At 39.1% G+C, this 26536-nt stretch overlaps 1 protein-coding gene and 2 pseudogenes across 4 annotated transcripts in view; all 3 read right to left on the reverse strand.

Moving 5' to 3' along the window:
• The window catches only part of HDAC8 (histone deacetylase 8), a 244369-nt gene that overhangs the window by 78062 nt on the left and 139771 nt on the right, over positions 1 to 26536 (reverse strand). The window lies entirely within an intron of this gene.
• On the reverse strand, positions 8199 to 9376 carry LOC113616381 (eukaryotic translation initiation factor 1 pseudogene; annotated as a pseudogene).
• LOC113616380 (ADP-ribosylation factor-like protein 4A) lies at positions 22359 to 26041 on the reverse strand (annotated as a pseudogene).

Raw genomic sequence — 26536 nt, forward strand, 5'->3', positions numbered from 1 at the left:
TAGAGGCCCAACTTCATTCTTTTGCATGTAGACAACCATTTCTGAAAAGACTATTCTTTCCCCCACTGAATTTTCTTGGCACCCTTGCCAAAAATCAATTGACCATAAATATGAGGGTTTATTTCTGGACTCTCAATTCTATTCCATTGATCTATATCTCTACCCTTATGTCAATACCACACTGTTTTGATTAGTTTCGCTTTGTAAAAAGTTTTGAAATCTGAAGTAATTATGACCTCATAAAATTGTTAGGAAATGTTCCCTTATTTTCTATTTTTTGGAAGAGTTTGGAAGGATTGCTTTTGATTCTTCTTTAAACATTTGGTAGAATTTACCAGTGAAGCCATCTGGTCCTGGACCTCTCTTTGGTGGGAAGTTTTTGATTACTAATCCAATCTGTTTAATTGATACAGGTCTATGCAGATTTTCTATTTCTTCTTGAATCTTAAGTTTTGGCAGTTTGTACCTTTATAGGAATTTTCCTATTTCATCTACATTATATAATTTGCTGGCATAAAATTATTCATAGTATTCCTCTTATAACCCTTTTTTTTTTAACATAGTTACAACATTTTTTTCCTGCAGTGAGGACTTTTAAGACCTACTTTCTTAGCAACTTTCAAATATGCAATACAGTGTTATTAATTATAGTCATCATGCTATACTTTACAGCCTCATGACTTATTTTATAACTGGAAATTTGTACTTTTTCACTCTCCTCACCCATTTCATCTATGCCAATCCCCCAGCCCCTTCCTCTGGCAAGCAGCAATTTGTTCTCTGTATCTATGCTTGGTTATTTTTTGTTTGTTTTTGTTTTTTAGATTCCACATATGAGATCATGTGATATTTGTCTTTCTATGACTTATTTCACTTAGCACAATGCCCTCCAGGCCCGTCCAGGGTGTCACAAATGGCAAGATTTCCTGCTCTTTATGGTGGAATAGTACTCCATTGTATACACAGTCAGCCCTCTGTATCACTGGGTTCCACATCCACAGATTCAACCAACCATGGATCAAAAATATTAGAAATATTTTTATTCCATAAAGTTCCAAAAAGCAAAACTTGAATTTGCTGCATGCTAGCAACTATTTACATAGCATTGACACTGTATTAGGTATTACAAGTAATCTAAAAATGATTTAAAGTATACAGGAGGATGTGCATAGGTTATATGCAAATATTATGCCTTTTTATATAAGGGATTTGAGCATTCGTGGATTTTTGTACCTGTGGGGTGTCCTGGAACCAATCTCCTAAGGAGACTGAGGGATGACTGTATATACCACATCTTCATCCACTGATGAACATTTGGGTTTTTTCTATATCTTGGCTATTGTAAATAATGCTGCAGTGAACATGGGGGTGTATATATCTTTCTGAATTAGTGTTTTCATTTTTTTGGGTAAATACCCAGAAGTGGAATTGTTGGATCATATGGTAGCTCTATTTTTAATTTCTTGAGGAATCTCCATAATGGCTTTCCATAATGGCTGCACCAATTTACAATCCAACCAACAGTGTACAAGTGTTCCCCTTTCTCTACATCCTCTCCAACATTTGTCGTTTTGGTAATAGCCATTCTAACAGGTGTGAGGTGTTATCTCATTGTTGTTTTGATTTGCATTTCCCTGATGATTAGTGATGTTGGGCAACTTTTCATGTATCTGTTGGCCATCTGTATGTCTTCTTTGAAAAAATGTCTGTTCAGATCCTCTGCCCATTTTTAAATTGGATTTTATTTTTTTGCTATTGAGTTGTAGTATAATCCTTTTTATTTCTGTAAAATTGGTAGTAATGCTTCCACTTTCATTTCTGATTTAAGTTATTTGAGTCTTGCTTCTTTTTTCTTAGTCATTTTAGCTAAAAGCTTGTCAATTTTGTTGACATTTTCAAAAAACAAGTTTTGGTTTCATTGATTTTCTATTTTTTCTTTTTCATGTATTCCCTCTCTAATCTTTGTTATTTCCTTCCTTATCCTTGCTCTGGATTTAGTTAGCTCTTCTTTCTCAGATTTCATAAGATGAAAGGTTGGGTATTGAGTTGAGATCTTTCTTTTTAACATAGGTGTTTATAGCCACAAATTTCCCTCTGAGCACTGCTTTAGCTACATCTCATACATTTTGGTATGTTGTTTCTTCATTTTCCTTCATCACAAATTATTTTCTGTTTTCCTTTGTGGTTTTTTTTAAATATAAAATTTTCCTTTTGGCTACGTTGGGTCTTCATTGCTGTGCATGGGCTTCCTCTAGTTGCGGGAGCGGGGGTTACTCTTCGATGTAGTGCGCGGGCTTCTCATTGCGGTGGCTTCTCTTGCTGCAGAGCACAGGCTCTAGGCACATGGGCTTCAGTAGTTGTGGTGCGCAGGCTCAGTAGTTGTGGCTCATGGGCTCTAGAGTACAGGCTCAGTAGTTGTGGTACATGGGCTTAGTTGCTCTGCAGCATGTGGGATCTTCCTGGACCAGGGATTGAACCTGTGTCCCCTGAATTGGCACATGGATTCTCAACCACTGCGCCACCAGGGAAGTCCCTCCCTTGTGGTTTTTTCTATGACCCACTGGTCATTTTAGGAATGTGCTTTTTAATTTCCACATATTTGTGAATTTCCCAAATTTCCCTGTTATTGATTTCTACTTTCATCTCATTGTGGTCAGAAAACATACTTTGTATGATTTCACTCCTTCTACGCTCTATGGCCTAGCCTATGGTCTATTCTGGAGACTGTTCCATGTGCATTTGAGAAGAATGTTTGTCCTGTTGTTTTCCAGTGTAGTGTTTCATAGATCTATGTCAGGTCTAGTTTAGGTCAAGTCTTCTATTCCCTTGATCTTCTGCCTACTTGTTCTATCCATTATGGAAAGTGGGCATTGAATTCTCAAACTATTATTGTTTGTCTATTTCTCTCTTCCACTCTGTCCAGTCTGTCAATTATTGTTTCATGTATTTTGGGACTCTGTTGTTAGGTACATATACGTTTACAATTGTATCTTCCTGATGGATTGACCCTTCTATCATTATGAAATGTCCCTATTCATCTCTAGTAATTTTTTTTTGTTATAAAGTCTCTATTTTTTTTCCTTTTTTTTTTTTTTTTGGCCACATCGTGTGGCATGTGGGATCTTAGTTCCTTGACCAGGGATTGAACCCATGCCCCCTGCAGTGGAAGCATGGAGTCCTAACCACTGGACAGCCAGGGAATTCCCTATAAAGTCTATATTTTGATATTAGTTTAACCACTCCAGCTTTTTAGGGTTGTTGTTTGTATGGAATATCATTTTTGATCCTTTTACTTTCAACCTATTTGTGCCTTTGGATGAAAAGTGTGCCTCCTGTAGACAGCATATTGTTGGACCTTGTCTTTTTTTAAAATCCAGTCTGATAATATCTTTCTTTTGATTGGATTGTTTAATTCAGTCACATTTATTGTTATTATTTATATGCTTGGATTTACATCACCATTTTGGTTTTTGTTTTCTATATGTCACATGTCTATATTTGTTATCTTACTTAGTATTAGGTGGATATTTTCTCATGTAACATTTTAATTCCTTTAATGAATTTTAAAATTATTTATTTTTGAGTTATTTTCATTGTGGTTTTTCTAGGGCTTATAATATACACCTTATTAGAATCTACTTCAGATTTATACTGACTTAGTTCTAGTGAAATACAGACATTTTATATAGCTTCATTGCCTCCCCCTTTTTGATATCATTGTCATACATACATATATATTTATATATGTAATAAATCCAACAATATATGGCTGTAATTATTACTTTATATAATTTTATGTCTTTTAAAAAGGCTGAGAGGAGTTCCCTGATGGCCTAGTGGTTAGGATTTGGCCCTTACACTGCAGAGGCCCAGATTTGATCCCTGGTCAGGGAACCATCCCTCATGCTTCACAGTGCAGCCAAAATACAATAAATAAATAAATGAATAAATAAATAAAGACTGAGAGAAGAGAATAAATATATATTTATAGTGTTCACTAACATTCTTACTCTTCTGGTTCTTTCCATTTCTTTCTGTGGATTGGAATTACCATTATTGTCATTTCCTTATTTCAGTACAGCTTTCTTCCCATTCCCTTCTGTTGTGCTGTTATTGTCAAATATGTTATGTTTCTATATATTATAGTCCCAATAATACAATCATATTCATATTGCTTTATGTAATTGATTTTTAAATCAGTCAAGAGGGGAAAGGGGAAGAAATATGCAATTACACTGCCTTTTCTAATTACCCACATAATTACCTTCATAAGCATTCCTTGTTTTTCATGTGCATTCAAATTATTGTCTGACATCACGTGCTTCCAGCCTGAAGAACCTCACTTAGTATTTCTTTTAAGAAAGGTATCTGGGCTTCCCTGGTGGCGCAGTGGTTGAGAATCTGCCTGCCAATGCAGGGGACACGGGTTCGAACCCTGGTCTGGGAAGATCCTACATGCCATGGAGCAACTGGGACCGTGAGCCACAACTACTGAGCCTGCACATCTGGAGCCTGTGCTCCTCAACAAGAGAGGCCGCGATAGTGAGAGGCCCGTGCACAGCGATGAAGAGTGGCTCCCGCTTGCCACAACTAGAGAAAGCCCTCGCACAGAAACAAAGACCCAACACAGCCAAAATAATAAAAATATACGTAATAAAAGGTACCCTATTCCCGTCTTACCCCTAGGTTCTTCATGACCTTTTTTTTCCCTTAGATTCCATACATATGTGTTAGCATACAGTATTTGTTCTTCTCTTTCTGACTTACTTCACTCTGTATGACAGGCTCTAGGTCCATCCACCTCACTAGAGAATGGACTTGAGGATATGGGGAGGGGGAAGGGTAAGCTGTGACAAAGTGAGAGTGGCATGGACATATATACACTACCAAGCGTAAGGTAGATAGCTAGTGGGAAGCAGCCGCATGGCACAGGGAGATCAGCTCGGTGCTTTATGACCACCTAGAGGGGTGGGATAGGGAGGGTGGGAGGGAGGGAGATGCAAGAGGGAAGATATATGGGAACATATGTATATGTATAACTGATTCACTTTGTTATAAAGCAGAAACTAACGCACCATTGTAAAGCAATTATACTCCAAAATAATAAATAAATAATACACTAAGTCAAAAAAAAAGAAAGGTATCCTAGCAATGAATTCTCTGGGTTTTTTTTTCCATCTGCGAATGTCTTTAATTCACCTTCATTTTTGCCAGATATATGATTCTTGGTGTTTTTTTTTTTAACTGTCAGTAGTCTGACTATATCATCCTTCTTGACTCCATTGCTTCTGATGGGAAGTCAGCTGTTAATCTTATGGGGGTTCCTCTGTATGTGATGTGGTTTTTTTCTCTTCCTGCTTTCAAGATTTTCTTTTTGTTTTTCAACATTTTACTATGATGATACTGGGTATGATCTCTTTGGGTTTACTTAGAATTAATTGAGTTTCTTGGGTGTGTAAAGTTTTTTTTTTATCAAATTTGAGAAATTTTGGAATTCCCTGGTGGTCCAGTGTTTAGGACTCTGTAGTTTCACTGCTGGGGCCCAGGTTTTATCCTTGGTCAGGGAACTAAGATCCTGTGAGCCGTGCAGGCAGTGTGGCCAAAATAAGGAAAAAAAAAAAAAAGGAGAAAATAAGAAATTTGAACAGTTTTCAGCAATCTTTTTGAATATCTTTTTCTGTCCTTTTAATGCTCTCCTCTCTTTTTAGTACTCCAATTATGCATATATTGATGCACTTATTTATATCCCACATTTCGCTGAGGCTCTGTTCATCTTCAGTTTTCCTCTCTGTTCTTCAGATTGCATAATATCTATTGTTATATCCTCAAGTGGACTGATTCTTTCTTCTGCCAACTCAAATCTACTGTAGAGCCCCCTCTAGCAAATTTTTCATTTGTTACTATACTTTTCAACTCCAGAATATACATTTGGTTCTTTTTTATAATTTCCATTTCTTTCCTTTTTTAAAAAAATAAATTTATTTATTTTATTTTTGGCTGCATTGGGTCTTTGTTACTGTGGGTGGGCTTTCTCTAGCTGCAGTGAGCAGGGGCCACTCTTTGTTGTGGTACATGGGCTTCTCATTGTGGTGGCTTTTCTTGTTGCAGAGCACAGGCTCTAGGTGCACAGGCTTCAGTAGTTGTGGCTCATGGGTTCTACAGCGCAGGGTCAGTAGTTGTGGCGCATGGGCTTAGTTGCTCTGTGGTATGTGGGATCTTCCTGGACCAGGGCTTGAACCCATGTCCCCTGCATTGGCAGGCAGATTCTTAACCACTGTGCCACCAGGGAAGCCCTAATTTCGATTTCTTTATTGATAATTTATATTTATTGAGACATTGCCATCACACATTCCTTTACTTCTTTTAAGCAACCTTTAGTTCTTTGAGCATACTTATAACAATTGTTTTGAAATCTCTGTCTGCTACATCCTCCACTTGAGCCTCTTTAAAGAGAGTATTTTTATTGCTTTCCTTTTCTTTTTTTTTCCTTCTGTGTATGGGTCATATTTTCCTGTTTTTTGGAGGAGGGGCAGGAAAAAATTACTTTTCTCATAATTTTTTTGTTGAAATCTGAACATTGTAGACAATATATGGTAGGAACTATGGGATACTGATTCCCCACCCCACCCCAGGCTGGTGGCTTTTAATTTCTTGGTTATTTGTTTGATAACTTGAATGAAAATTATAAAGTTTATCCTCTCTATAGTATAAAGCTTGATGTCCCTGCTCTGATTTTTTCCCCTTGTTTTAAATTTCTTTGCTTGACTACCTAGGGGTTACTCCTGGGTTGGCACAAGCCATTTATTGTCAAGGTTGTGCTTAAGCCTCCCAAGTCAGTTAGATTTTTAACCTTTATTGTTGGATATCTTTGTGGTTTGGAGGCTACTATCACAGTTCAGGGTTTATATTGGGTTGGCCAAAAAGTTTTGCCCAGGTTAGAGTGGGAGCTGGGTGGAGGAAAAGAGATCTGGTTTTCTTGACCATGCCTGCTTGGACTTGAGCTTCTGCAACATGGAGCTGGGAGAGATGAAAAATTCCAGCAGCCTGACCTTCCCTTGGTGAGATCATAACCCCAGACTGGGTACTGCAGGGGGAAGGAACCTCCATCCTCTTGGCTGCATCTGCCCAGAGTAGTGAGTTTGGGGTAGAGATTCTGCAAAGCAGAGGTGGGGTGGGGGGAGTTGTGATAAGGGATTGAGTCATGGCTCAAATGCCATAGACTCTTGCTATTCTTGACTTTGGTGATCTTCTCTACTTTGTTTTATATTTTAATAATTTTTGCTTTTGTGTCTATTATTTCCTTCCTTCTGCTTTCTTTGGATTTATTCTATTGTTTATTATCTAACTTCTTAAGTTGAATGCTTAGCTCATTAACTTTCAGCCTTTCTTCCTTTTTTTTTGGCCGCACTGAACAGCTTGTGGGATCTCAGTTCCCTGACCAGGGATCGAACATCGGCCATGGCAGTGAAAGCCTGGCCACCACAGAACTCCCTCTTCCTTTTTAATATACTCTCCTAAGGCTATAAACAGCCCTGTAACCACCACTTTAGGTGCAACATACAAGCTCATTTCTAAACATTTTCTAATTTCCATTAAGATTTCTTCTTTGACCTAAAGAGTTATTTAAAAGTGTTTTTAAATTTCCAAAACTGTATTTTAAGAAAAAGACTTATATTTGGATTTATTTATATTGTCTTATTTTATTCCATGAGTTCCATTTTTGCTGAGTTTTTTCCTCTTTTGAATCAATTGATTTTTTCTTGTTCCACTTTTCCACTTCTATTACTTTGGAAGATATTCATTCTTTTTCTCTTCTTTTAGTGGCTATCTTTGAAATTCTAACATGCTTACTTAATTCAATAAAACCTAGAGTTAATTAACATATGTACCCTCTTCTTGAAGGGACCCCTAAAATGTTTTGACTCTAATCCTCAACAACATGAGTTGCTATTGTGAAGCCTTTAAATTCTGTGTTTTTTGTCTTCTTTTAATCCCACAAATTATAAATTACTAATATTACCCACATGTTTAACTTTTGTTTTCTACTTAAAGTTCTTTTGTATATCTCGGAACTTCTTTTTTGGATAATTTTCCTTATTCAGTGACAAATGTTGGTGGTAAATGCTTTAAATTTTTTTTATATTAGAATGCCTTTATGTTGCCTTTATTCTCTGAAGACAGTTTCACAGTATATATAATTTTTTTGGCTCTTTTCAGTTTATTGCATGAAGGAGTTACACTAGTCCAAGTTAAAAGCAGACCCCAAATGGTTACATTATACAAGCTGTGAGGTTTTTAAACTTGTGACAAGGGACAGAAGGAAAATTTTGCTCATTGCAAGGAAATCCTCACGTAAGCTTCAGTGAGCCAGAAGCATTTAAAACCTATGAACCTTCAGCTGATTGTCCTTAGCCAGTCCAGTCTCTACGAGGAACTGGCATATGTTCTAGTGCTGGTCACCCTGTAGCTGAATTACTTCTCCATATTCTGGATGCTCAAGTACAGTACCATTGCAGGCAAATTTCTTCTTAAACGCCTTCACTAATTTCTTTTTATCGTAATCATCAGTGATCCCTTGGACAGTAGTAAGGGTCTTCCTGCTGTTTCTCTGTTGAATTCTTATATGGATATAATCCTCAGTGCAAGCAGGAAGCAGATCATCACCCTTGCTTGCATCAGCAAAGGGGTCGAAAGAGTGGAGGTTCTGGATAGCGGACATACGATACGATTCCTTTTCCTCGGTGGAAATGGCCTGCAGAAAGTGGCGGCTGGAAAAGGCGGGTGGGGGGGACAGAGCGTCAGGAAGCGAGGGGGCTCAAGGGGGAAGCTGCTGAGTCCTCAGTGGCGGCTCAGTGAGTGGGCCACAGTATATATAATTTTAAGATGAAAATTATTTTCTCGAAGCACTTTCAACATTATATTCTAATATGGCTTCCAATGTTGCTGTTGAGAAGTCACCTATTGGTCTACTTGTTCTTTTGTATGTGATCAGTCTTTTCCTTGTAGCTTGTTTTAAGATCTTATCTTTGTCTCTGGTGTTCTGCAGTTGACTGTGATGCATGTAGATATTAATTTCTTTTTATTTATCTTGCCTGGAATTTCTTAGTTTTCCCGAACCTGCAGATTTTTGTTTTTTCAAAATTCTGGAAACTTTCCAGCTATGGTTTATCTGAATGGTTCTCCCCCTTTTCTATTATTTCTTTGCAGAATTCTAAAGAGATTAATATTGGGCCTTTTTGCTTTATCCTCCATATCTCTTAAGCACTCATATTCTCCATCTCTTTGTACCTCTTTTTTGAATTTTGTGTGATTTTTTCAGATGTATTTTCCAGTTTCCTAATTTCTCATCAACTGATGCATAAAACTTCATCAAGGTTTTTAATAACAATTATTATATTTTTCATTTCTAGGTATTCTATTTAGTTCTTTTTCAAACCTAGCAGGTCATTTTTTTTAACATCTTTATTGGAGTATAATTGCTTTACAATGGTGTGTTAGTTTCTGCTTTATAACAAAGTGAATCAGTTATACATATACATATATCCCCATATCTCTTCCCTGTTGCATCTCCCTCCCTCCCACCCTCCCCATCCCACCCCTCTAGGTGGTCACAAAGCACCGAGCTGATCTCCCTGTGCTATGAGGTAGCAGGTCATTTTTGATAGTCTCTTGCTCTGTACTTTTTTATTTCCTTAAATGTATTTAACATATCTATTTAATATCCTGTATATGATAATGTAAATATCTAAAATCTTTGTGGGTCTAGTTATGTTTTACTTTTTTTTTTTTTCCCTGTTGACTGCTTCCTCCTGGAAGTTGGTTTTCTTGTGTAAATTGTGACTTTTGATTGTGAAGGACTTTGTTAGAACTCTCTGTGGGATTTCCATGTGGCCCGAGAGTAACAGTGTTCTCCCATGAAAGCTTTCAATTTGATTTTCCCTGGTGTTTGAGGCATCACAAACCTAGGTCCACTTTAAATTAAAAATCGTGGCCTGTGATTTTTTGTGCCATTCACATAATATATATTCAATCTCCAAACCAGGTGTCATAAAATCTCAGGGAGGTATTTAAAAAAAAAATTCTACTCAAAGTTAAAACTTAGACAAAAAAATTTTCCTTACTGTCTGTCCCTTCCCCCAGCTGCAGGCCTCTGTTGTCCAATACTAACCACTTAGCCACATGTGGCTATTAAATGTAAATTAGTGAAAATAAAATAAAATAAAATGAAAAATGTAGTTCCTCTGTCCCACTAGCCACATTTCAAGTGCTCAATAACCACATGTGGCTACCGTATTGGTCAGTGCAGATATAGAACATTTCCATCATTGTGAAAGTTTTATTGGATAGTGCTGCCCTAGAACATTTGAATCTACACATGTCTCCAGGGTGTGTGGTGTCTTCAGAACTAGGTTACACCTTTGAACAAACCCTTGTCAATCTGTGTCTTAGTCTGTATGCTTGCTCCCTGAAGATGTGCAAGTCGTAATACCCAGAATCTGTGAATATGCTAACTTACATGGCCAAAGGGACTTTGCAGACATGATTAACAATCTTGAGATGGGGAGATTATCCTGGATTATATGGGTGAACTCAATGTAATGACAAGGATCTTCATAAGGGAAACAGGAAAGCAGGAAATACACAGTCAGAGAGGTGATGTGGTGACAGAAGCAGAGGTTGGAGTGATGTACTTTGAAGATGGAGGAAGGAACCATGAACCAAGGCATGCAGGAGACCTCTAGAAGCTGGAAAAGGCAACGAAACAGATTCTTCCCTAGAACCTCCAGAAGGAATATAGTCCTGTGACCCATTTTAGACTTTTTTTTTTTTTTTTTTGCGGTACGTGGGCCTCTCACTGCTGTGGCCTCTCCCGTTGCGGAGCACAGGCTCTGGACGCGCAGGCTCAGCGGCCATGGCTCACGGGCCTAGCCGCTCCGCGGCATGTGGGATCTTCCCGGATGGGGGCACGAACCCGTGTCCCCCGCATCGGCTGGCGGACTCTCAACCACTGCGCCACCAGGGAAGCCCCATTTTAGACTTTTAACCTCCAGAACTGTATGAGAATAAATTTGTGCTGTTTTAAGTTACTAAGTTCGTGGTAATTTTCTACAGTAGCAATAAGTCATACAAACTATGAAAGGAGCCAGTTAAGAAAGGCTTTATTTTAATACACCAGAAATGTGTGGCTGCCAAATGGCATTAAGTTATTCTTATATCTACTCATTTCCTCTTCCTATATTTCTATTTGGCCCTGAGGGTACAAGGCCCATGCAAACAAAAATTTTAGAAGGGAGACTGATGCAGGAACCTATACTCTCATTCATTTATTCAACAAATATAAATATATACTGAGTGTTTATCATGCTCCAAGCACTGTTTTAGGTGCTTGACATATATTAGTGAATAAAAGAAAAAAATCTCTGCCCTCAAGAAGCTTACATTCTAGAGGAGAGACAGAGTTGATAAACAATAAACATAATACATAAGTAAATTACACTGTATGTTAGCAGATGATTAGTGCTATTGGTGAAAAAAAAGTGTGAGTGGTCAGGGAGTGGGGATGGGCAACTATAGTATTAAATATGGTGGTCAGGGTAAGTCTCATTGAAAAAGTTGCAACTGAGCAAAGACTTGAAGGAGTTAGTCATGTGAACATCCACAGTAAAGCATTCTAAGCAGAGGAAACATCCAGTGCAAAATATATATTGAAGTGGGAGTGTGCCTTGTGCCTGATACCTTCTAAGAACAGCAAGCAGGACAGTGTGGTGGAGGACAGAGCAGTAGGAAATGAGGTCAGAGAGGTGATAGAGGGCAGATCATGCTGGGTCTTGTAGGCTACTGCAAGGACATAAGCTTCATACTGAGGAGGACCCCTGACTTTTAGGGTAGACAAGTGTACAATTAGCATAACACTCAGAATACACAGGAAGAGATATAGCGCTTAGAGAATGGATGAATTTTTAGATGCTGTGAGTGGCAAGCTTTCTTCTGAGCACCACACTTTTGTACCCATTTGCTTCCTGGACTTTTCTACTTGTATGCTGATTGGTGACTCAAACTCAGATTGCTCCAAATAAACTCGTGATCTTCTGTCTTAAACCCTTTCTCCTCTTCTGTTCTCTATCCCACTTAATGGTATCCTGTTAGAAATCTTGGAGTCATCTCCTGATTCTGCTTTTTCCCACTCCACTATGTCCAATCAGACTCCCAACCCTGTCAGTCTTAGTGTAGATATGTCCTCTTCTCTGTTCCCTCTGCCTTCACCTTGGTTGAAGCCTTCATCTCTCACGTGACCTCTGTAATCACCTCCATGGTTCTATAACCTGTGTACCAACTGTAGCTGCCACAGTTCCAAAACTGATCATGCCACTCCCTCTTTTTTTTTTTTTTTTTGTGGTACGCGGGCCTCTCACTGTTGTGGCCTCTCCCATTGTGGAGCACAGGCTCCGGACGCGCAGGCTCAGCGGCCATGGCTCACGGGCCTAGTTGCTCCGTGGCATGTGGGATCTTCCCGGACCGGGGCACGAACCCGTGTCCCCTGCATCGGCAGGCGGGCTCTCAACCACTGCGCCACCAGGGAAGCCTGCCACTCCCTCTTTTAAAGATCTCTCCTGGGGACTTCCCTGGTGGTATAGTGGTTAAGAATCTGCCTGCCAATGCAGGGGACATGGGTTCGAGCCCTGGTCCAGGAATATCCCACATGCTGCAGAGCAACTAAGCCCATGCGCCACAACTACTGAGCCTGTGCTCTACAGCCCGTGAGCCACAACTACTGAAGCCCGCATGCCTAGAGCCTGTGCTCTGAAACAAGAGGAGCCACCACAATGAGAAGCCCATGCATCACAACGAAGAGTAGCCCCCACTTGCTGCAACTAGAGAAAGCCTGCACACAACAATGAAGACCCAACACAGCCAAAAAATAAAAAAAAAATCTCTCCTGGCTCCTACTGCTTGTAGAATCTTGTCCCAATCTCTCCTTCTATTCTCATTTTCCAATATGCTTTTCTATGTGTCCCATACTCCAGCCGTACTGAACCTGTCACTATAATCCCAGCATATGCCGCCCTATCACAAGTATATATATACCTGAAAAAGCAGTACCTGCTAGCTATTATGATTATCAAATAACAACGGATGCTTTCTTCCAGAAATGCCCTTACTCTTTCTCTTCACCTTCAAAAATACTTATATACCTTTCTACTCAATTCAAATGCCACCTCCTCTGTGAAGCCTTTCTTGTTTCCCTCAGTAGGGTTTGTTGCTACTTCTTGTGTGTAGCTCCAGCATTCTGTATCTATAGCCCCTGGGCCACTTAATACAACACATCGTGATTATTTGATTACAGATCTGCCTCCCCCAACAGACTCCAAGCTGCTTGAGGGCAGGTACCATCTCTACTGATTTTTTCATGCCTAGTAGCTAGTAGTGTCGGGCCCAAAGGAGGTACTCAATTATTATTTGATGAAATAAAGAATGAATGACTGAAATGATTCAGGAAAAATCTATGACTTGCTAGTCAAGAAGAGAGAGCAAAAGAGGGGAATTTCATACACAAAGCAGCTGGCCTAATAGCTCAGAGCTGGGAGGGGTAGCCACAAAAAGACTAAAATTGAAGATGTGGGCTGGGTTATAATGGGAGACAAGAGCAAACAGGAAGGGTTGGGTGGACCTAGCTGGGGAAGTGCTATGAAGCCACTGCCCAAAGTCCGGATTTTCATTTGAATGAGTAGGGAGTTGCTGGAGAGTTATTAGAGACACGGTTGAAGCGAAGCCATGAAAAATGACCTGCACTGCAAGGCTGGAAGGAGGCAGCAAGGCCAGCCAGAAGGCAGTCACAATAACCCAGAGCAGAATGGGCATGGCAAGTGCAGGCAGGAGATTCAGGGGGCACAGAAAAGGAGGGGGCTGGATTTGGTGAATGATTGCATTTGGGAGAAGACACAAAGGTAGTGAGAATTGCTGAAGATTATGAAAAGCACAGTAGTACACAGAAAGAACACGAGACCAGCAGTTAGGAAATCAGGGTTCAGTTACAGCACAAAAATTATTCCCTATTAACTTAGTCTTCCTGTGCTTTACCTTCCTAAAGAGTAAAACAAAGAGGTTCCCCATTCAAATTATCGGCAAATCCAGAATCCTTCAATTCTACTTCAAAAATATTTCTTGAATCACACCATCTTCACTGCCACCACCCTAGTCCAGGCCCCAGCAGTCCTCAGCTGGACCAGTGTATTAGCCTGGACAGTGGTCTCTGCACCCTCTCTTGTCCCCACACTATGTGGTCTCCACACAGTAGTCAGCACCATCTTCTAAAAATGTCAATTCGCTTACGTTACTCCTCTGTTTAAAAACTCTTTGACCCCCACTACAATTAGAGTCAGATTACACTCCTTACCTCAGCCTACTAGTCTCCTACATAGTGTGGCTCCTGCCTGCCTCTCTGACCTCATCCCACCCCCCTCACCTCACTCAATACACCCCAGTCGCACAACCTTTCTGCTTTTTCTTGAGCATATCCAGCTCTTTCCTACCTTTTCACATGCTGTTCCCTGAAATGCAGCTTTGTCTGGCTGGGTTCTTCATGGCTTTGGTACTTCAGACCTAGATTTGATCCCCTCAGAGAGGTCAGTCCTGATCTCGGTATCATCTGTTTATTTCCTTAGCACTTATCACAATCTGCAATTATTTTATTACTTGTTTACTGCTGATCTCCCAGGAGACTACAAGTTCTAAAAGGTAGGGCCCCTCTGTCTACTTCACTGTGCATTTGTGAGTGAGTGAATGAGTGAATGAATGAATGAAAGGGGTGATGGAAGCAGAGTTCACCAAAAATGGAGCTGTGAAGAAAAATGGAGGAAAAGATTTTGAAAAGAGTTCCGTGGAATCTTGAGGATAGCATAACTAGTTTCACCCAGCTCGTAGTAAAAACTGTTAAAAGGAATTGAGACAGGAGACAGAGGGCTCAGGCAAAAAATCATGGAGAATCACAGAAGCTGCAGCTAATGGAACTCAATTCAAATTACCAGAAATTTGCTGAGTACTTACTATATGCCAGACTCTACGCTGGGCCTCACTGTGAGACGTATAAAGATGAGTGGACACTTCAAGAGTTTATATTCAGGAGGCCAGAAATAGGAGAGAAGGAAGTGCAAGTGATAATAAAAGGCAGATTTTAATCAAAGGGCGCTGGGGCTAACAAGAAGGGGCTCAGGGAAGCCTTCAGAGAAAGTTACTCTGACGCTGAAGTCAACAAGTTCCAGTCTACAATGAAATACGAGCAGATGCTTCTCTCTGCTCTTCCCCACAAAATACTTCTGAAAAGTAGGATGGAAAGCAAAATATTTTTCAAGATGACTTTTGAGGCACTGTGTTAGTGGGGAAACAACTACGTGAGTTTTGGCCCTACCACTCACTATTTGGGAGACCTTGGACAATTTGCTCATTTCTTTTTCCTAACTATTATTGAGGGCCTGCGCTAGGCACTTTCATATATACTATTTTATTGAATCATTTATCTTTTCTAAGCTTCAGGTTTCTCCATTCCCTTTGAACTTTAGCAGACTAGATTTCTGGTTCCCAGTTGGTGCTGGGTACAGACCTGCAGGTATTCCTTTTTGCCTTCAGGTAGCACCCACACTTTTGCACCAAAGCAACAGACTGGCTTTTGGTAATATCCTAAAGGCACTAGAGTGCACTTTGGCTATTTGGCAGATGGGGAAAAAGATGAAAAAGTTTAAGAAGTGAAGCATAAGTTTCTTTGTGGCACTGTTGGATGAGCACATTTTGAAGTGGTAAACAATGGGGCCTGCCTGCCATGGTAACCTGTTGTATATTGCGAAACGGAGATATTAAGGTGTCAAGAAATGACCACCCTAAAATGTTACTAATGTTAAGGTAAACTGTAATGTCAAAAATTGTAACATGATTGTCTCGAGGTAATGCTGTAAAGACAGGTACTTAGATGACTGGCAAAGTGAGATGGGTGAACAAGAGAAAATCTGTCAGTGCATCTCCAGGAACGACCATGGAGAGGACTATCTATTTTTGGACAATGGCGTCTTTGCTTCTGTAGACAGAACTATTCCTAGTATGGAGAAGGGCAATTTCTCAGGTACCTAGGCTTGATTAAAAGAAGAACAAAACTCTGGAGACTATCCAATTCCTTTTGTTCTAATTAGGTGTTTGCTGAGCAGCTTTATGGTGTATAACTTGTTTCTTGACTGGGACGACCCACCAGCCAGGAGGGCCTTTATGCTGTTGATCAAAGTCTTGTCTTGCCTAATATACTGCTCATTATAAATGACCACCTTGAGGTCTGCTTTATAAATCAGTCTCTGTGGCTTTGGCAGCATGATTCATTCCCCAGAGACTTAATCATCATGTGACTGAAAATGGGAGAGAAATGTGAGGTGGAAAAACTACAGAGCAGACTGGCTGGAGTATCCTCAAGTGCTCCTCTCCTATGAGGGCTGGCCTGAAGCAGCCAGTGGCTTTACCTATTAAATTACAGCAATAATCATCTCTTATACTTGTTCAGTGCTTTTAACTTTCAAAGCACTTTCATATATATATATATATATAAAATCTAATTTTATCATTTCATCTATTATACCTTCTTTAGCTCATACTGTTTGCAAAAATACATTTGTAGAGCAGTGGCAAAGACACCAAAAGAAGCAGTAATATTGTCAACACCTTGAAAAAAAATCTGTCTATGATGGGACCTTGGCAAAATAAATCAAACTAAAGAAATAAGTGTAGTCAGAGTCTAGGCTGCAGTAAGGTGACCCGGGAATTTGGAGATAGGCTCAGAATGATTCTGAGAGTGAAATAACACAAAGACATGGTTGTAGATGTGTTGCTGATGGAGACCTGGGAAATATCCAAGTGTAATCAAGGTGATCAGGGCATATCTGCAAGACTGGAATGTACTCGAAGAAAGCTGCAATCTAATCAGTTTTACTGTAAACTCTCTGAAGAATAAGGTGCTACAGAGAGGTGGTGTATGAGTTATTTGAAAAAGAGGGATTAGAGAGTGAAGATATGTTACTGTTTGTCCAGCACCCCCCACTCCTCACTATGCAGAGGGACAGGAAGGGATGGGAGAGGGAAGTGTGTACATTTGTGCAGTGGCTGGAGAGCAGAGGGAGCTGGGTAGACCACGTATATGACAGACACACATATTGTGGTCCCTAAGGATGTAGACTCAATTATGAAACAGTCACTTCCTTTACTCTGATTCCATGCTCATCAAGTAACCTTCTGACTTACTAATTCAGTTTCCTAGGTCCCTTGATCCTGGGAAAGAAATGCCCTTGGAGTAGATAAGACTATTGTGGTTACCCAACAGGTATATCTTCCACTGTAAATAAATATAATTGCAATATATTTTATATGTCTCTTCCCCAATTTTTTTATTTTGAAAATTTTCAAATCTAAAGAGAAGCTGCAAAAACAGTAAAATAGATTTCTACTTTTTCTTAAACTAAATTTACCAATTTGCTGATGGAAGTTCAACTGCACCAGCACTATTTATTGAAAAGGCTGTCTTTCCTCCATTGAATTGCTTTTGGACCTTAGTCAAAAATCAGTTGGCTGTATTTGTGTGGGTCTGTTTCTGGGATCTCTATTCTGCTCTTTGATGTGTTTATTCCTTTGCCAATACCACACAGTCTTGATTACTGTACCTATATATTAAATCTCAAAATTGGTAAAGTGATTCCTCCCACTTCATCCTTCTTTTATAAAATTGTTTTAGCTATTCTAGTTCCTTTGTTTTTCCATATAAATTTAATAATAATCTTGTCTATATTTTCAAAAAACATACTGGAATTTTGATAGGAATTATTTTAAACTTGTACATAAATCTGGAAAGAATTGACATCTTTACTACGTGGAGTCTTCTAATCCATGAACACGGTATGTCTTTGCATGAATGTAGATCTTTGATATCTTTCATCAGGGTTTTGTAGTTTTAACATACAAGTCTGGTATGTGTGTGTGTGTGTGTGTATATATATATATATATATATATATATATATATATATCTCAATACGTGAGCCTCTCAGTGTTGTGGCCTCTCCCATTGCGGAGCACAGGCTCCGGACGTGCAGGCTCAGTGGCCATGGCTCACGGGCCCAGCTGCTCCACGGCATGTGGGATCTTCCCGGACTGGGGCATGAACCCGTGTCCCCTGCATCGGCAGGCGGACTCTCAACCACTGTGCCACCAGGGAAGCCCTGGTATATTCTTTGTTAGATTTACACCTAAGTATATCATTTTTTAAAAGCTGATTATAAATTGCATTGTATTTTAAATTTTGGTTTCCATGTGCTCATGGATAGTACATAGAAATACAATTGATTTTTGTATGTCAATCTTGTATCCTGAGACCTTGTTGAAAACATTTATTAGTTCTAGGAGGTTTTTGTAGATTCCTTGGGATTGTATTGTAGACAATAATGTCATTTGCAAATAGGGACAGTTTTATTTTTTCCTTTTTGTTTTGTATGCTCCTCAGATGCTGCTTGTTATGTCTTTCAGCTATGGAATGCACAGAGCAGAGATATTGGTCTGTAGTTTTCCTTTTTTTGTACTGTCTTTGTCTGGTTTTGTTATCAGGATAACACTGGTTTAATGAAATGAGTTGTGAAGTGTTTCTTCCTCTTCTATTTTCTGGAAAGATTTAGATTTGGTTTGAATTCTTCTTTAAACATTTGGTAGAATCCTCCAGTGAAACCATCTAGGCCTGGAGCGTTCTTTTTGGGAGTTTTCAAATACAAATTCAATTTCCTTAATAGTTATAGGTTATTCAAATAATTTCATATTTGGCGAGTTGCAGTAGTATGTGGTTTTTGAGGAAGCAGTTCATTTTATGTAACTTGTCAAGTTTATGTGTGTAGAGTTGTTAGATGTATTCTGTTATTACCCTTTTGATGTCTGTAGGGTTTGTGGTGATACCCCACTTCACTCTTGATTTTGGCAATTTATGTCTTCTCCGTTTTTAAATTTGTCAGTCCTGCTAGAGATCTGTCAATTTTACTGACATTTTCAGAGAACCACCTTTCTGTTTCATTTTCTATATTATTATTGTTTTCAGTTTCATTTAATTTGCTCTACCTAGTATGTTAAGGTGGCAACTTAAATTATTGATTTGAGATTATCCTTTTTTTTTTTAGGATTTGGTACTGTAAATTCCCCTCTCAGCACTGATTTAGCTGTGTCCCACAAATTTTGATATGTTGTATTTTCATTTTAAATCATTTAAATGTAATTTGTGATTCTCCATGAAATTTGCTTTTTGACAAATGGATTATTCAGGAGTGTGTTCTTTAAGTATCTAAATGTTTGGAGATTATCCTATTATCCTTTATTAATTTGTTTGATTGATTCTATTTTGGTCAGAAAATATACCCTGTTTGATTTCCTTCTTTTAAATTTGCTGAGATTTCTTTGTGGTCCACGATGTGGTCTATCTTTATTTTTAAAATTTTAATATCATTGTGATAAAGTATATAAAACATAAAATATGCCATTGCAACCATTTTAAGTATAATATTCAGTGTATTAAGTACATTCACAGTATTGTGCAATCATCACCACTATCTATTCCAAAACTTTTCTATCACCCCAAATAGAAATTCTGTACCCATTAAGCAATAACTCACCATTCTCCCTTCCCCCAATCCCTGGTAACTTCTAACCTACTTTCTGTCTATATGAATTTGCCTATTGTAGATATTTTGTGTAAGTGGAACTATAAAATATTTGTCTTTTTGTGCCTGGATTATTTCACTTGGCATAACGCTTTCAAGGTTCATCCATGTCATAGCTTATATCAGAACATCATTTCTTTCTATGGCCAAATAGTATTTCATTGTATGGATATACCACGTTTTGTTTATCCATTCACCTACTGATGGACATTTGAGCTATTTCCCCTTTGGCCTATTGTGAATAATGCTACAGTAAACACCGAATACAAGTATCTGTTTAAGTCCCTGTTTTCAGTTCTTTTGGGTATATAACTTGGAGTGTAACTGCTGGGTCATATGGTAATTCTATACTGAACTTTTTGAGGAACCACCAAACTGTTATCCACAGTGGCTGTGCCATTTTACATTCCCAGTGGCAATTTACAAGAGTTCCAATTTCTCCACATCCCCAGTAACACCTGCTATTTTCATTTTAAAAATTATAGTTATCCCAGTAAAGTGGTTTCTCATTGAGGTTTTGATTTGCAGTTCCCTAATAACTAATGATGTTGAGCATCTTTTCATGAGCTCATTGGCCATTTGTAAATCTTCTCTGGAGAAATGTCTATTTAATTCCTTTGCCAATTTTTTTTTAAACATCTTTATTGGAGTATAATTGCTTTACAATGGTGTGTTAGTTTCTGCTTTATAACAAAGAGAATCAGCTATACATATACATATATCCCCATATCTCCTCCCTCTTGCGTCTCCTTCCCTCCCACCCTCCCTATCCCACCCCTCTAGGTGGTCACAAAGCACTGAGCTGATCTCCCTGTGCTATGTGGCTGCTTCCCACTAGTTATCTATTTTACATTTGGTAGTATATATAAGTCCATGCCACTCTCTCACTTCGCCCCAGCTTACCCTTCCCCCTCCCCATGTCCTCAAGTCCATTCTCTACATCTGTGTCTTCATTCCTGTCCTGCCCCTAGGTTCTTCAGAACCATTTTTTTTTCAGATTCCATATATATGTGCTAGCATATGGTATTTGTTTTTCTCTTTCTGACTTACTTCACTCTGTATGACAGACACTAGGTCCATCCATGTCACTACAAATAACTCAATTTCGTTTCCTTTTATGGCTGAGTAATATTCCATTGTATATATGTGCCACATCTTCTTTATCCATTCATCTGTCAACTGACACTTAGGTTGTTTCCATGGCCTGGCTGTTGTAAAAAGAGCTGCAGTGAACATTGTGGTACATGCCTCTTTTTGAATTATGGTTTTCTCAGGGTATATGCCCAGTAGTGGGATTGCTGGGTCGTATGGTAGTTCTATTTTTAGTTTTTTAAGGAACCTCCCTACTGTTCTCCATAGTGGCTGTATCAATTTACATTCCCACCAACAGTGCAAGAGGGTTCCCTTTTCTCCACACCCTTTCCAGCATTTATTGTTTACAGATTTTTTGATGATGGCCATTATGATTGGTGTGAGGTGATACGTCACTGTAGTTTTGACTTGCATTTCTCTAATGATTAATGATGTTGAGCATTCTTTCATGTGCTTGTTGGCTATCTGTATATCTTCTTTGGAGAAATGTCTATTTAGGTCTTTTGCCCATTTTTGGATTGGGTTGTTTGTTTTTTTGATATTGAGCTGCATGAGCTGCTTGTAAATTTTGGAGATTAATCCTTTGTCAGTTGCTTCATTTGCAAATATTTTCTCCCATTCTGAGGGTTGTCTTTTCGTCTTGTTTATGGTTTCCTTTGCTGTGCAAAAGGTGTTAAGTTTCATTAGGTCCCATTTGTTTATTTTTGCTTTTATTTCCATTGCTCTAGGAGGTGGGTCAAAAAGGATCTTGCTGTGATTTATGTCACAGAGTGTTCTTCCTATGTTTTCCTCTAAGAGTTTAATACTTTCTGGCCTTACCTTTAGGTCTTTAACCCATTTTCAGTTTACTTTTGTGTATGGTGTTAGGGAGTGTTCTAATGTCATTATTTTACATGTAGCTGTCCAGTTTTCCCAGCACCACTTATTGAAGAGGCTGTCTTTTCTCCATTGTATATTCTGGCCTCCTTTATCAAAAATAAGGTGACCATATGTGCGTGGGTTTATCTCTGGGCTTTCTATCCTGTTCCATTGATCTATATTTCTGTTTTTGTGCCAGTACTATACTGTCTTGATTACTGTAGCTTTGTAGTATAGTCTGAAGTCAGGGAGCCTGATTCTTCCAGCTCCATTTCTGTTTCTCAAGATTGCTTTTGTTATTCGGGGTCTTTTGTGTTTCCATACAAATTGTGAAACTTTTGTTCTAGTTCTATGAAAAATGCCATTGGTAGTTTGATAGGGATTGCATTGAATCTGTAGATTGCTTTGGGTAATATAGTCATTTTCACAATGTTGATTCTTCCAAGCCAAGAACATGGTGTATCTCTTGATCTGTTTGTATCATCTTTAATTTCTTTCATCAGTGTCTTAGTTTTCTGCGTACAGGTCTTTTGTCTCCTTAGGTAGTTTATTCCTAGGTATTTTATTCTCTTTGTTGCAATGGTATATGTGAGTGTTTCCTTAATTTCTCTTTCAGATTTTTCATCATTAGTGTATAGGAATGCAAGAGATTTCTGTGCATTGCCAATTTTTTTTTTTTTTTTTTAGGCTGACACTCTTCAAAGTTTTATTTCACTAACTTCAGGTCAAATTTCCACAGCTGTTTTCTGGTCAATTTTATATCTTTGCTTGGCTTCCCAAAATGGTAGTACCAAAAGATTTGTGGGGTAGGGAGAAGAGGCCATTTTAAGAAGCACTGTATTTACTCATCTTCCACAAGGCAACAGAGTTGGACATCTGATTGTTCAACCAAACAAAGCTTTAACAGCACCCAGGAGGGCAGGCAGGCAAACCAGGCTGTCGACACTCTTCCATTTGTCAAAATCAGACCACAGAAAACCTACTCCACACAGACCTAAAAGGTTATCACCATTCATCTTTTCTTTTTCTCCTGCTGCAAAATTTTTCTTCTTTTAATTATCATATCATGTAGTTTCTCAAGTCCTTCCTTCAGTCCATCACCTATGATTGCACAGGTGGGCTGAAAATGCCAGGGAGTTGATGAGCTCAGTTCACTCATTGCTAACAATTTCTCAATTTCTGAGAGAGAAAATGAGTTCCTCAGGTCTTGTTTTTTAGCAACTATAAGCACAGGAACTCCTTGATTTTCTGATATCCTAGTTATTTTATGAAGTTCAGTTTTGGCTTCTTCCATCCTTTCAACATCAACAGAGTCCACAACAAACACAGTGCCATCTGCGCATCTGGTATATGACTTCCACAGTGGCCTTAATTTCTCCTGACCACCTACATCCCAGAAGTGAAAAGTTACTTTTAGAATTTCCCAAGGTTACCTTAATTTTTTCCATGTTAAATCCTTTGGTAGGTACGGTATTACAATTTCATTGAACTGCAGCCTGTATAACACAGTTGTCTTTCCAGCAGAGTCCAAACCCATAATGACAATGTGGAAGGACTGAAATGAAGGCAGGCTGGACAGGATCAAAGTCTGGTCTGACAATCCATTCCCCATTTCCATCTGCAAAGAAGTGTTCCAAACTGAAAGGCTTTCTTCTTACTGCTTGAGAACTCTTCTTCCTAGGGGATCCAGCTACCAGACTCCCGAATTGGAGCCTGGATCCAAATGAGAAAGCATTGGTAGGCTTTTCTACTTGGGGGCAGAGAAGCACCCCACCGCCACTCAGCTTAGCTCTCCACGCAACTCTGGTGGTTGCCTCACTAGAAACCGTGGCTCCAGACTATGACCACACCCACTCCACGTGGCCCACCCCTGAGCCCCAATCCCATTGGTCACCTGTGTCAGCGCGTCCATGCCACACGCGCCCCTGCGCCCTAACTGGTGAAAGTAACTGCCGCTCCCAGCATGGCAGAGCCAGGCTCTCCCTCGGTCCACAGGCACCACCTTTTGCCTTCAAGTTAGAAAAGAGGGCGCCTGTGGAGGAGCCGAGCGACCCCTGCAGGGGAAGGGGAGCCTCGGCCGGTCGGTCACGTCACCGCCAGCTGGCTCGCTCCGCCCACCCGGGTGCACCTGCAGTGTGGACACCGTGCCGAGGTTCTCACATCCAACCCGCGGTCACCACTGGTGTGTTTAACCCTTTGTCCGCTGGCCAGAGGGTCCTCCCTGTGGCTGCGCCAGCCCACAGGAGTGAATGATCTGACCTGCGGCAGCTGCCGGGGAAGGCCTGCTGTCCCTGCAGCACGATCCCTTCACCTCACCGCTCCGCACCCAGCCTGCCAATTTTTCAAATGGGTTATTTGTCTTCTTGTTGAGCTTAGGAGTTTTTTATATATTATGAATATTAAATCCTTATTAGATGATTTGCAAATATTTTCTCCCATTCTATAGATTTTCTTTTCACTTTCTTGATAATGTATTTTGATCCACAATAGTTTTAAATTTTTATAAGTCAAATTCATCTATTTTTTCTCTTGTTGTCATGTCTAAGAATCCACTGCCAATTCCAAGGTCATGAAGATTTATGTTTTATGTTTTCTTCAAGAATTTTATGGTTTTAGGTCTTATATTTAGACTGGTGATCTATTTTGAGTTAATTTTTGCATATGGTGTGTGGTAGGGAGTCCAACTTCATTGTCTTGCATGTGGATATCCAGTTGTCCAAGCACCATTTGTTGAAGAGATAATTCTTTCCCCATTAAATGAATTTGGCATCTTTGTTGAAAATCAATTGGCCATAGATGTATGGGTTTATTTCTGGACTTACAATTCTATATCTTTGGTCTATATGCCTGTCCTTCTGCCAATACCACACTGTTTTGATTACTGTAGCATTGTAGTAAGTTTTGAAATTGGGAAGTGAGTCCTATAACTTTGTTCTTTTTCAAGATTGTTTTGGTTATTTGGGGCCTCTTGAGATTCCATATGAAGTTGAGGATTGGCCTTTTCATTTCTGCAAAAAAAAAGGCTGTTGAGATTTTGACAGGTATTACAGTGAATCTATAGGCTGCTTTGGGCAGTACTGACATATTAACAATATTAAGTCTTATAATCCGTGAATACAGGATGCTGTTCCATTTATTTAGGTCTTCCTTAATTTCCTTCAGCAAATATTTTGTAATTTTCAATGTACCAGTCATTCACCTCCTTGGTTAAATTTATTCTTGGGTACTTTATTCTTTGGGATGCTATATGGAATTGCTTTCTTAAAAAGTTTTGGATTGTTTATTGCTGGTGTATAAAAACACATTTGATTTTGTGTGTGTATTGTAACCAGCAAAATTGCTGAGTTTGTTCATTAGCTCTAGTAGCTTTCATGTGGATTCTTTGGAATCTTCTATATGTATGATCATGTCATCTGTGAATAGGGAGAGTTTTATTACTTGCATTCCAATCTTAATGCCTTTTATTTCCTGTTTTCTTGTCTAATTGCTCTGGCTAGAAATTCTAGTATAATAGCAGTGGTAAAAGTGGGTGTCTTGTCTTAATTCCTGATCTTAGTGGGAAAGTGTTCATCTTTTACCATTGACTATGTTAGCTGTAGGTTTTTCGTAAATGCCCTTTATCATGTTGAGGAGTTTCTGTTTATTCCTGGCATTCTGAATGCTTTTATCATAAGTGGGTGTTGGATTTTGTCAAATGCCTTTTCTGCATCAATTGAGATGATCATGTAGCTTTTCCCCTTTGTTATATTAATGTGATGTATTATATTGATTGATTTTCTTACATTGAACCATCCTTGCACACCTGGGTTAAATTCCCCTTGGTCATTTTAATATGCAGTTGAATTCAATTTCCTAGTATTTTGTTAAAGGACTTTTGCATCTATAATCATAAGATATTTGGGGCTGTAATTTTCTTTTCTTGTTAGGTCTTTATCTGGCTTTTGTATCAGGGCAATGGTGGCCTCCTAGCATGAGTTGGGAAGTGTTCAATCTTATTCAGTTATCTGGAAGAGTTTGAGGCAAATTGGTATTAATTCTTTAAATGTTTTGTAAAACTCACCAGTGAAGCCATCTGGTTGTGACTTCTTTGTTGGGAGGTTCTTCATTACTAATTCAATTTAAATATTTTACTTGTTACAGATCTATTGAGATGCTATATTTCTTCTTGAGTCAGTTCTGGTAACTTTTTTATTTCTAGAATTTGTCCATATCATCTAGGCAATCTAATTTGTTAGCATACAATTGTTAGTTGCATTCTCTTATAATCTTAAAACATATCTCTGTAAGTTTGGCAATAATGTCCTTCATTTATTTATTTATTTATTTATTTATTTATTTATTTATGGCTGCACTGGGTCTTAGTTGCCGCATGTGGGATCTTTCGTTGAGGTGTGTGGGCTCTTTGTTGTGGTTCACGGGCTTCTCTCTAGTTGTGGCACATGGGCTCCAGAGTGTGTGGGTCTAGTAGTTGTGACATGCGTGCTCTCTAGTTGTGGCGTGTGGGCTCCAGAGCATGTGGGCTCTGTAGTTGTGGCATGTGGGCTCTCTAGTTGTGGTACATGGGCTCAGTAGTTGTGGTGCTTGGGCCTAGTTGCCCCACGGCCTGTGGGATCTTAGTTCCCTGACCAGGGATTGAACCTGAGTCCCCTGCATTGTAAGGCAGATTCTTAACCACTGGACCACCAGGGAAGTCCCAATGTCCTTCCGTTGATTTCTGAATTTAGTTATTTGTGTCTTCTCTCTCTCTCTCTTTTTTCTTTATCAGTCTAGCTAAAGGTTTGTCAATTTTGTTGCTCTTTTTTTTAAAAAAAAGATTATTCATTTATTTAGTTTTGGCTGCATTGCTGTGCGTGGGCTTCCTCTAGTTGTA

The sequence above is a fragment of the Aethalodelphis obliquidens genome, unplaced genomic scaffold (genome assembly GCF_003676395.1).
Source record: "Aethalodelphis obliquidens isolate GAN/ISIS:26980383/991018 unplaced genomic scaffold, ASM367639v1 scaffold135, whole genome shotgun sequence".
Classification (NCBI taxonomy): domain Eukaryota; kingdom Metazoa; phylum Chordata; class Mammalia; order Artiodactyla; family Delphinidae; genus Aethalodelphis; species Aethalodelphis obliquidens.